The sequence below is a fragment of the Pelodiscus sinensis genome, chromosome 1 (genome assembly GCF_052426305.1).
Source record: "Pelodiscus sinensis isolate ZL-2025 chromosome 1, ASM5242630v1, whole genome shotgun sequence".
Taxonomy (NCBI): domain Eukaryota; kingdom Metazoa; phylum Chordata; order Testudines; family Trionychidae; genus Pelodiscus; species Pelodiscus sinensis.
Window position 1 is genome coordinate 80,712,150 of NC_143052.1, and position 9,250 is coordinate 80,721,399.

The following is a 9,250-nucleotide window of genomic DNA, read 5'->3' on the forward strand; positions in this document are numbered from 1 at the left end:
GACATTATGCCATTTACATAGATCATACAAAGCACCCGAGTCCTAACATTTTCATTTTAATTCTACATATTTTCTGAGTCAGATGTAGGTTTATAGTATATTCAGAGAAGAATAGGGATACTCTACCAAACTCATTGTTATGAGCAAGGTTTTGAACTAATTCACCAGAGAGAGAAAGTAAGACCCTGATGGCTGTTAATAGACATCTTCTCTCAAACACAGATGTTTTCCATATCATTAATCTTCTGTTTATTCCTTTATACAACTGGTCAAATAATGGAAACATTCAAATGTATTTATGAGTAAACAGCTTGGATTTGATTCACTGCTATTCATGTATTATACTGTTAAGTATTCACAAATGTTGACAAACCCCAAAAGTTTCATGTGTTCATACCAGAATCATCTTACTCATTCTTCATCTTCTAGTTACAAATTCAAAATGTGCATTGTTGGTTAGATACATAATTTCTCATTTTGCTTTTGATGCAATATGTAAGCTTGCAAGTTTAAAGTTTCTATCTAGTCAAATTCATTCCTTGATCTCAAGAATATTAATGGAAAATTAACATTAATAGGGTCAAAGCATATTTATAGTATTTAGCGATACAGTGAAGTACTATTTCCCCTCGCCTCAACACATAACCTGTTTTTAATTTGGTACTGTGGATGAAATCCTGGTCCCACTGAAGTCAATTGCAAAGTTTCCATAAACTTCAGTGGCACAAGAATTTCCCCCTACATATTTCTAAAGGATGCTTACAATGTTTTTAATTAATTTCTTTGGGTATGTCTATACTGCAGAGAAGATTGAAACTACCTCTATCTATCTTCCAGGGTTCAAATTAGCGGGTCTAATGAAAACACACTATTCAAACTGAAAGGAACACTCTGGTTGATGCCAGTAGTCCTGCTTCCATGAGGAGTAAGGGAAGTTGAAGGGAGAATGTTCTCCCTTTGACTTCCTTCAGTGTGGACAGCACCAAAAGTTGAATTAACGTAGCTAAAGTTGCTTATCTTAATTTGATCTTATCCCATAGTGTGGATGTAACCCGCACACCTAGTGGGTGTGATTTACTGTCCCATGTAGTGGCACTTAGACCACTTATAGCCAGAGATAAGAACGAGTGAGCTCTACAGCCTAAACTGAGAGCTAGCTGGCTTTATAACTCAAGCTGTAGAGGCTTCTGTCCTAATCTCCAAGGGTTACAGATCTGAATCTGCCTGCAGATGGTTACATAAACACACCATTTCTTCTCGAAGAATGGCATCTTTCAAGGCAGAAATACACTTCCTCCTTAAGGTTGCACCCTTTTTGCTTCATTCACTTGGCCTAAATAACATTTTTAATGTTGTTACTATGAGGGGATTGTGTGATTGTGTCCAGTTGGTCACATTATTAGAAACAAACACCTCTGCACTTGTCTTACATTTTTAAATATCCCGCAGCAAATATACTTCCATTAAGTATTGTGAGTAGAAAAAAAATCTTCCTGAGCAGTTTCCTGGAAATCAAATATAAGCTAAAACTCTCCAAATTGTAGCTTGTTTCATGAAACAATGTTGGGCATCTGAGAATCCTTCTTTCAGCGCTGCTTCATTAAACTACCCAACTCATCTATGAGAATATGTTGTTACAACTTCAAACATCTTTACTACTCTGCTAGCTCAAAATGTATATCTAAAATAATGATATTGATTCTGTTTCACTTCCATTCAGGCATTTTCCCAAAGATGGATTGTTAACTAACATCTCATCCAAAGCCCCCAAAGTTTTTCCAGTGATTTCAGTGGGCTTTTTACCAGGCTAAGGAAACACTTTGAGTAAGGGCAATTCTTTCCGGACAGGCCTCATTCTCCAACATGCTTTTGGACGGTGTTCAAGTTCCTCACCTCCATGAAGTTGTAAAATGATTCTTGTTGTTTGCCCAATGCTTTAAATCTTGCAGGGTATTATCCTGATGTCATCGAAGTCAATGTGAGTTTTGCTGCTGCTGTTAATGGAGACAGGATTTCACCCCAAGAGTGTATACAAAAACCTATAGGAACTGCTCCTGCATGGTGCTTAGTACCTCATGCCCGGTATGCATTCCTTCCATCCCCACTCAAAGACTTCTCAGGAGGGATCCTTATTTGATACAACAATGAAAATTTGGGGTTCTGAACAAATAAGTCAAGTATTCTTTACACCTTGCCTTTGTTAATTAAAAAATAAATGTTAAAACACTGTTCTGTTGTCCTAAATGAAGAAATAGAAATCAACTCTACAGCTGCTGCTTCCAGAGTTGATTTAAAGAACATACATTGCTATGGACTTATCCAATGTTCTTTACATTAATGCAGAAATTAGTCCTTCAAATCAGAAATGTTATTCATTGTGAATCTTTGCAGTTCTCATCTACCATGTGCGCAGGTGCAGACCCAGACCTCTCAGCTGCAGTTGCAGGACTAATCATTAGCATGAGGATATACACTGAATTGCTGCTGGCAGTGGGACACACAAGGCCAGATCCCAGAGTCCCAAACTGTCTATTTTGCCCTACAGCCAACACTGATAGTTCTGCACCACTGGCCATCGCAGGAATGTGAAAACTGTGGTCAGAGCACTGCCACGGTCCCTGGATGTGGAATGGCCTTAAAGGACTGTAGCATCCAGTAGGGTTGCCAACTTTCTACTCACGCAGAACCAAACATTCTTGTCTCACCTCCTCCTCCGATGCCCTAGCCCCTGCTCACTTCATCTCCCCCCGCTCTCTCGCTTTCTCTCCCAACTGCCACTCACTCACTTTCAGGGGGCTGGCTCAGGCAGTTGGGTGTGGGAGGGGATGAAGCCTTCATCTGGAGAGTATGGGCTCCAGGGTGGGACCAGATATAAGAAGTTCAGGGTGCAGGAGGGAGTCTGGGCTAAGGCAGTGGGTTGGGATGTGAGAGGGTGTGAAGGTTCAGGCTGGGGGTGTCAGCTCTGGGGTGGTGACAGGGAAGAGAGGTTTGGAAGCATAGGAGGGAGCAGAGGGATTCAGAGTATGAGAGGGGGCTCCAGGCCAAAGCAGAGGGTTGAGGTTTGGTGCATCAGATGGGGTAGAGGCTCTGGCTGGAGGTATACAGTCTTGGTGATGCTAGAAAAGAGGGTTCAGGGTATGTAAGGGGGATCCAGACTGGGGTAGGGCATCAGCTGTAGGAAGAAGTGAGAGCCTCATGAAGAAGTGCATCAATAAACTGCCCAAAATTAGTAAGACAGGTTTATAAAGAGCTCCCTTCCATCCTTTGTTTCCACCCTCTTTCCTTCCAGGTGATAAAACTTATCACTTCTAAATCAGACATTTTGAATCCGAGAGCTCTAAAACAACCTAGGTTTCTTCGTTGTGGACAAGCCTGTTTAGACATGAAATAATTCTAGTTGATTGCTCAGTCTCTGTGTGCTCAGTTATCTTATCCAAAATTGGAAAATGGTGGTTTTGTCTTGAACTTGTGGAGTGCTGTAAATGACTTGGTTTAGTTACACTGACGTGAGGGAGAAAGGCAGCTTGAAATTGGATGGAACCACAGGTGATACTTTGCCATTTGGCGACCTGCATGGGGAAGAAAAGCATTGTAAATCACTGTTTCAGTTTTGTAGATCTCAAGACTCGCCTCATTCTGCAGACCGGTGCTACTCTGGAGGGTAGTCAATGCTACCTTTTAGTCCAGACAATTTTAGGCCATCAAAATTCTTTGGTGATCCAACATTCTAGTGTTTGGAGGTTGTTGTAAGAGGAAGAATTTAGAACAAACACTGAAAAGCTGAGAGGAGTTTTAGAATGGCAAGTAATACGTCCTCTGAGTTTATCCCTTCCTGTCATAATTCATGGTAATAATGCAATACTAATGATGGCAGCTTTTCCATATAGATTGGGACTGTGGATTTCAAGCAGAGTGAATTTCCTACTACTGGCACTCACTCAAGCATCCTGTTTTCCAAATTAGAATAATCATTCAATTATCTTCATCTCCTCATTCCAAATCCACATGTCTTTTAGCTCCCTCAATAAAAATTATCTCCTGCTCAAAACAAATCTACCTTTAACTGCTCTTTGCATTAATTGAATCTTTATAATTTGTTTCCCTCCAAAGTGACGCCTCCTTTTATCCCCCAGGAGAGTTCATTCCTTATGAAATTAAATGTAACCTTTCATACCTTTAGACTTGAGTTACAGAGTGCTCAGATGTGAAATAATATTTATACAGTAAACATTGGAATGTTTTTCATGCAATTTCAGTGATATGTGATATAAAAACCATTTACTTGATACAAGTAGACGATCAGCATAACAGGCATAATGAAATAAAACAAGGATGGCAACCTATACTGTTGGATACAAGAAGATTCTGCCTAAACCCAATTCTCTTCTGCTTTCTGTAGTTATGAAACCAACAGCCATCACAGATTGTTTTTCTGGGATATGCAATGTGTTTATACACAACATTCCTTCTACCCAAGGGGGTCACAGTGTTGTCCTGCTGGAGGGTGTCGGTAGCTGCCAGCAAATGTGTTTTTTGTTTTGTGGGTGTGCTGGCTGTTTTTCATCATGGCTAAATGAAAGAAACAATTAATCTCCTTTATAGAGTAAAGATAGCTGAAACAGTAGAAGCATCTGTCCAAAGTAGTGGACAGATGCAAGGTTTGGGCAGAGGGGTTTGTAAGGGCTAGGGCATTTGCAGGCTGGAGCTCTGTATGTATCCTATAGGCAGAGAGCACCCAGAAAGCCAGAAGAAAGCAAGAGGAATACTGGTAGTAGAGCCCTGACAGGAAGCGGAGAGAAAGGCAGAGCCCATGTCTTTTGGGCACAGCACTCTCTGGGGCGGGGAGGAGGATGGGGGAATTTGGAAACTGTGAGCAGAAAACTGCTTTCTGCTATTTGTTCTTACTATGTTCAGGAAAGTACCATGTTGTGTACAAACAAGATTGTATCAAAGAAATGCCTGACTCAATCACCAATTTCTCCATCTCAAGCTATAAAACAACAAGGCTTTAATCATGCAGCTAAAGGAGAAACCATATGCTTTATAAAGCAGAATAAAGAGTCCATGGCATATGAAGTTGAACACAATCTCTTTCAGACAGCTAGACAAGAGGAAAAGCTGATTAAAAAAAACTAAAATAAAGCTGGACTATAAAAGAAATGAGAGTGCAATATCGTAGGATGGTGGTGAAAGAACAGAAGGCCCCACTACTGAAGGAAGGAAATTGTTGAATATGTTTTAGTGGTATTTTCAGGCTGACCTGAATATGCAGTTTTCTGAGTGAATGTTGCATGGGAGCTGGGCCTCAAACAGTCAGGGTACATCTACACTGCACGCTTTTTTCGCAATAAGCTATTCTGGAAGATATATTCCAAATAGCTTATTTTGAAATAGAGCATCCACACTACAGGGAAGCCTCAAAATTAGTCAGAGGCAGCCTCCCCTTATATGGATGCACTATCTCAATTTAAAGCCCCAGGAAGCACTGGGGAGAAATTACTTAGAATGGCCTTGGTGAGGAGCTATGTTGAAATAGCTATTTTGGAAGAGGAGTTATTCCTCATGGAATGAGGTTTTCAGAAGTAGGAATAAGCCACCCGTTATTTCGATATTATTTCAAAATAACGGAATTACTATTTAGACACTCGCATGGTTATTTTAGAACAATGCTAGTTATTCCAAAACAATGGGGCAGTGTAGACACACCCGATGCATGTGTCTACATGACAAAGTTATTTCGAAATAACAGCCGTTATTTTGAAATAACTTTACCAGCATCTACACAGCCAAACTGCTATTTTGAAATTAAATCGAAATAGTGGAGGGCTTATTTCAAAATTGGTAAACCTCATTCCATGAGGAATAGCACCAATTTTGAAATTGCTATTTCAAAGTAAGTGCTGTGTAGATTCTTAATTGGAAATAAGGAGCCTCCAGCCCTTTCCAGGGTGCCCTTGTGGTTTGTATGTGTAGATGCTATTAAAGTTAATTCGAAATAATGGCTGTTATTTCAAATTAACTTTGTAGTGTAGACATACCCAAAGACCTCAGCCCCATTTCTTAACAAATGGGAATAGGAATTTGTTTGTGAAGCAATAGATACTAATGGGCAGGGCAAAATAATAGAGTTGAAGGATTTAAGCAAGATAAGGATGTACAACCTATTAATACATTTTAACAATATTTATAATAATAATTAACAATATGAATATTAATAATATACATTAACCTATTAATACATTTTAACAATATTTATAATAATAATTAACAATATGAATATTAATAATATACATTAACCTATTAATACATTTTAATATGTAGAATGAAGGAGATAAAAGAATAAGATTACTAATTTTCACTTACAGCTTCTTTCCTAACTTTTTTTCACATGTGTTCCTGGCAAAACATTTAAAAGAGAGGTCTTCAATTTCCCGAGAGTCTGAAATAAAAATGTTCAAGTTTGGGTGCCTAACATTGATTATATAAATCCATATTTAGGTGTATAAATGGCATCTGCAGCTCCCATTGACTTAAGTAGAACTTGTGGGTGCTCACTCATTAAATGAATGGATGCAGTTCATTGCCAATATAAAGATATTGGAAGATTTACTCAGCATTGCTCGGATGCTTAACTCAAACAAGTTTTGTTTTTCTTCACTTAAATCATTGTTTTGGGATGGGGCTCGGGATGAAGGGTTTGTATGTAAGCTGCCTCATGGAGAGAGGACAACCCCAGCCCTCTCTCACCCCAGCAGCTTGGGGTCAGGTGAGAAGCGCTTGCCCATGGCCACTGCACTGCAGAAGACATAGCTAGGGAATGCATGCATGTCCCCTGCCTGGGGGACAGACAGACACACAGACAAACACACAAACACTCTCGAAAATGTAACAGATTACTGTTCCTTTCTCACCCCCTGCCTCCTGCTGACCTACAAGGGTTATAGCTGTCCTGATTCCCATCTGATAGGGGCACGTGATTCCCTTTCTTCACTAGTAAAGTTTTGAAAGGCTGAGGTGAGAAACAGCCATTTGGGGCTTTCCAATAATAAAATGGTGATGGAACCCAGCCCTGTTCCTACTGAACTCAGTGGCAGTTGAGCCTGTAAGGTTCCCTTGCTGCCTCCCTATGATCATTCTGCAATATAATGTTCCTTCTACCCAGCCCACTCCTTTTCCATTTTTCAAGAAACTGTCGAATTCCAAGCTCATCCCATTATCCTGGCACAACAAAAAGAGGAAGCTGTGTACCAAATTTGGTGTCCCTAGCTCTTACCATTTATGAGAAGTTCTTCATCAAATGGACTCACAGATGGCTGGACATACAGACAGATAGACACACATTTCTAAAAGACATTGTAAGGGGAGAATGGCTTAGTTTTCTGGAACTACATATTTGATTGTAACATGTTACTAATCACTTTTGAATTTATTTTTGTTAATATTCCAACGAGCTATTCCCGTCCTTCTTATTGGCAATTCAGGCACAAATCAGCTGAGCTGATACCACAAAGGGGTACTCAATATTTAAGGATGTATTTTATCCAGATCTCTCTGATTACATTCATGTCATTTTTTCAGCTCTTCTCAATGGCGAACAACAACACAGTACCTGCAATATTTGTTTGTAAGGTGACTCACTGCTGGACACTGATTCAATACAGGGGAACACTTAACATCATTCCTATTTTGGGGATCTTTCACATAATCCCAGACAATGTATTTTGGATGTAAGAAAACAAGAAAGCTCTGACTCTGGCTACTTTGGAAAAGAGATGAAGCCCTGGCAGAGAAGCGTGATCCCTTTTCTTCACTAGTGAAGTTTTCAAAGGCTGAGATGAGAAACAGCCCTTTGGGGTTTTCCAACTATAAAATGGTGATAGGACCCAGTCCTGCTCCTATTGAACTCAGTGGTAGTTGAGCCCACAAGGTCATAAAACAAATTCCAGCTCAGTAATTTTAGTTGGCAGAAGAAAGAATCTAGAGAGAAGAGTAGAGCTTCTTCCAAAAACAAATCTGATCTCTTTCCCATTTAGGACAGGATATGGGAAATAACTACCTCAGAAATTTATAAAAGGTGATTTACTTTGTAATGGATAATTTGATCTGCATGAAAATTAGCCATTGAATCAGTTTGGGGAAAGAATTACTGGCAATGGTAAATAAACACTCTTATCATTTTTTATGATTGATAAAGAGTACTGTATCCAGTCTGCTGGGCAGTACCAGTTTATTACTTGACTGCAGGAGCAGATCCGAGAAAATAAAGTAAAATTCCCACCTCTGGCCAAAGCAAATCTCTTGCTAGATTCCTCATACTTTAAGCTTGTCATCAGTCCAGAGACCATATGAGTAAACTTTCCACTTCTGCTCAAGACCGGGAAATGCAGAGGCATCATCGGCAAGTGGAAAATTATATTTTAAAATAGCTTAAACCAACATGTCAGAACCACAAAAGTGGTTTGATTTGAGTCAATTCATGTGTTACCCAATCCATTTCATCAGTACTTACCGGTAACTCATTGGAGAGGACAGCATGGTTTTCAAGCACAGCCCTTGTTAGAGTGTAGAAAGAGGTGGAACTCCACTGGCCTTAGAAGAGCTCTGACAGGAATTCTGCCTCACTCAGGCCTCTTGGATTGCACATAGATTTATTGCTGGATGCCTTTGTGGATTACAGCTTACTCTTACAATATGGGTGGCTCTCTCTGCTACTGGCAGGTAAGTCATGGAATGGGCCTGTTCTCTGTTCCCCCTCTTGGGCTACATCTAGACTGAAAGCCTCTTTCAAAAGAGGCTTTTTTGAAAGATACTTTCGAAAAAGCCTCTTTTGAAAAAGAGCGTCTAGACTGCAAGCAGTACTTTCGAAAAAGCAAGCTGCTTCTTCGAAAGAGAGCACCCAGGCAGTCTGGATGCTCTCTTTCGAAAAAGCCCTGTTTGCATTCAAGAACGCCTTTTTTTGAAAGAGCACTTTCAAAAAAAGGTGTTCTTCCTCGTGAAATGAGGAGTACCGCCATCGAAAGAAAAGCCGCGTTCTTTCGATTTAATTTCGAAAGAACGTGGCTGTAGTCTAGATGAAGGTGAAGTTTTTTCGAAAAAACCCTGCAGTCTAGACACAGCCTTGGGGAATAACCATAGAGCAGCAGCTGCACTACCCAAGGTTCAAAACTTGCCATTCTTCATTGTCCTTTTATATGGATCGAATAATCTTTATGCCCACAGACATCACTCCCATTACGTACCTGCATAATGG

General features: G+C 40.0%; 1 long non-coding RNA gene across 1 annotated transcript; it reads right to left on the reverse strand.

Annotated features, from left to right (window-relative positions):
- Positions 1 to 248: 248 nt before the first annotated feature.
- LOC142830140 (uncharacterized) lies at positions 249 to 8,689 on the reverse strand. The gene is made up of 4 exons (XR_012905110.2): positions 8,510 to 8,689; positions 7,274 to 7,343; positions 6,364 to 6,439; positions 249 to 3,569 (listed from the first exon to the last, which is right to left on the reverse strand). It is a non-coding gene; the product is annotated as an uncharacterized LOC142830140 (long non-coding RNA).
- Between the last annotated feature and the right edge of the window lie 561 nt (positions 8,690 to 9,250).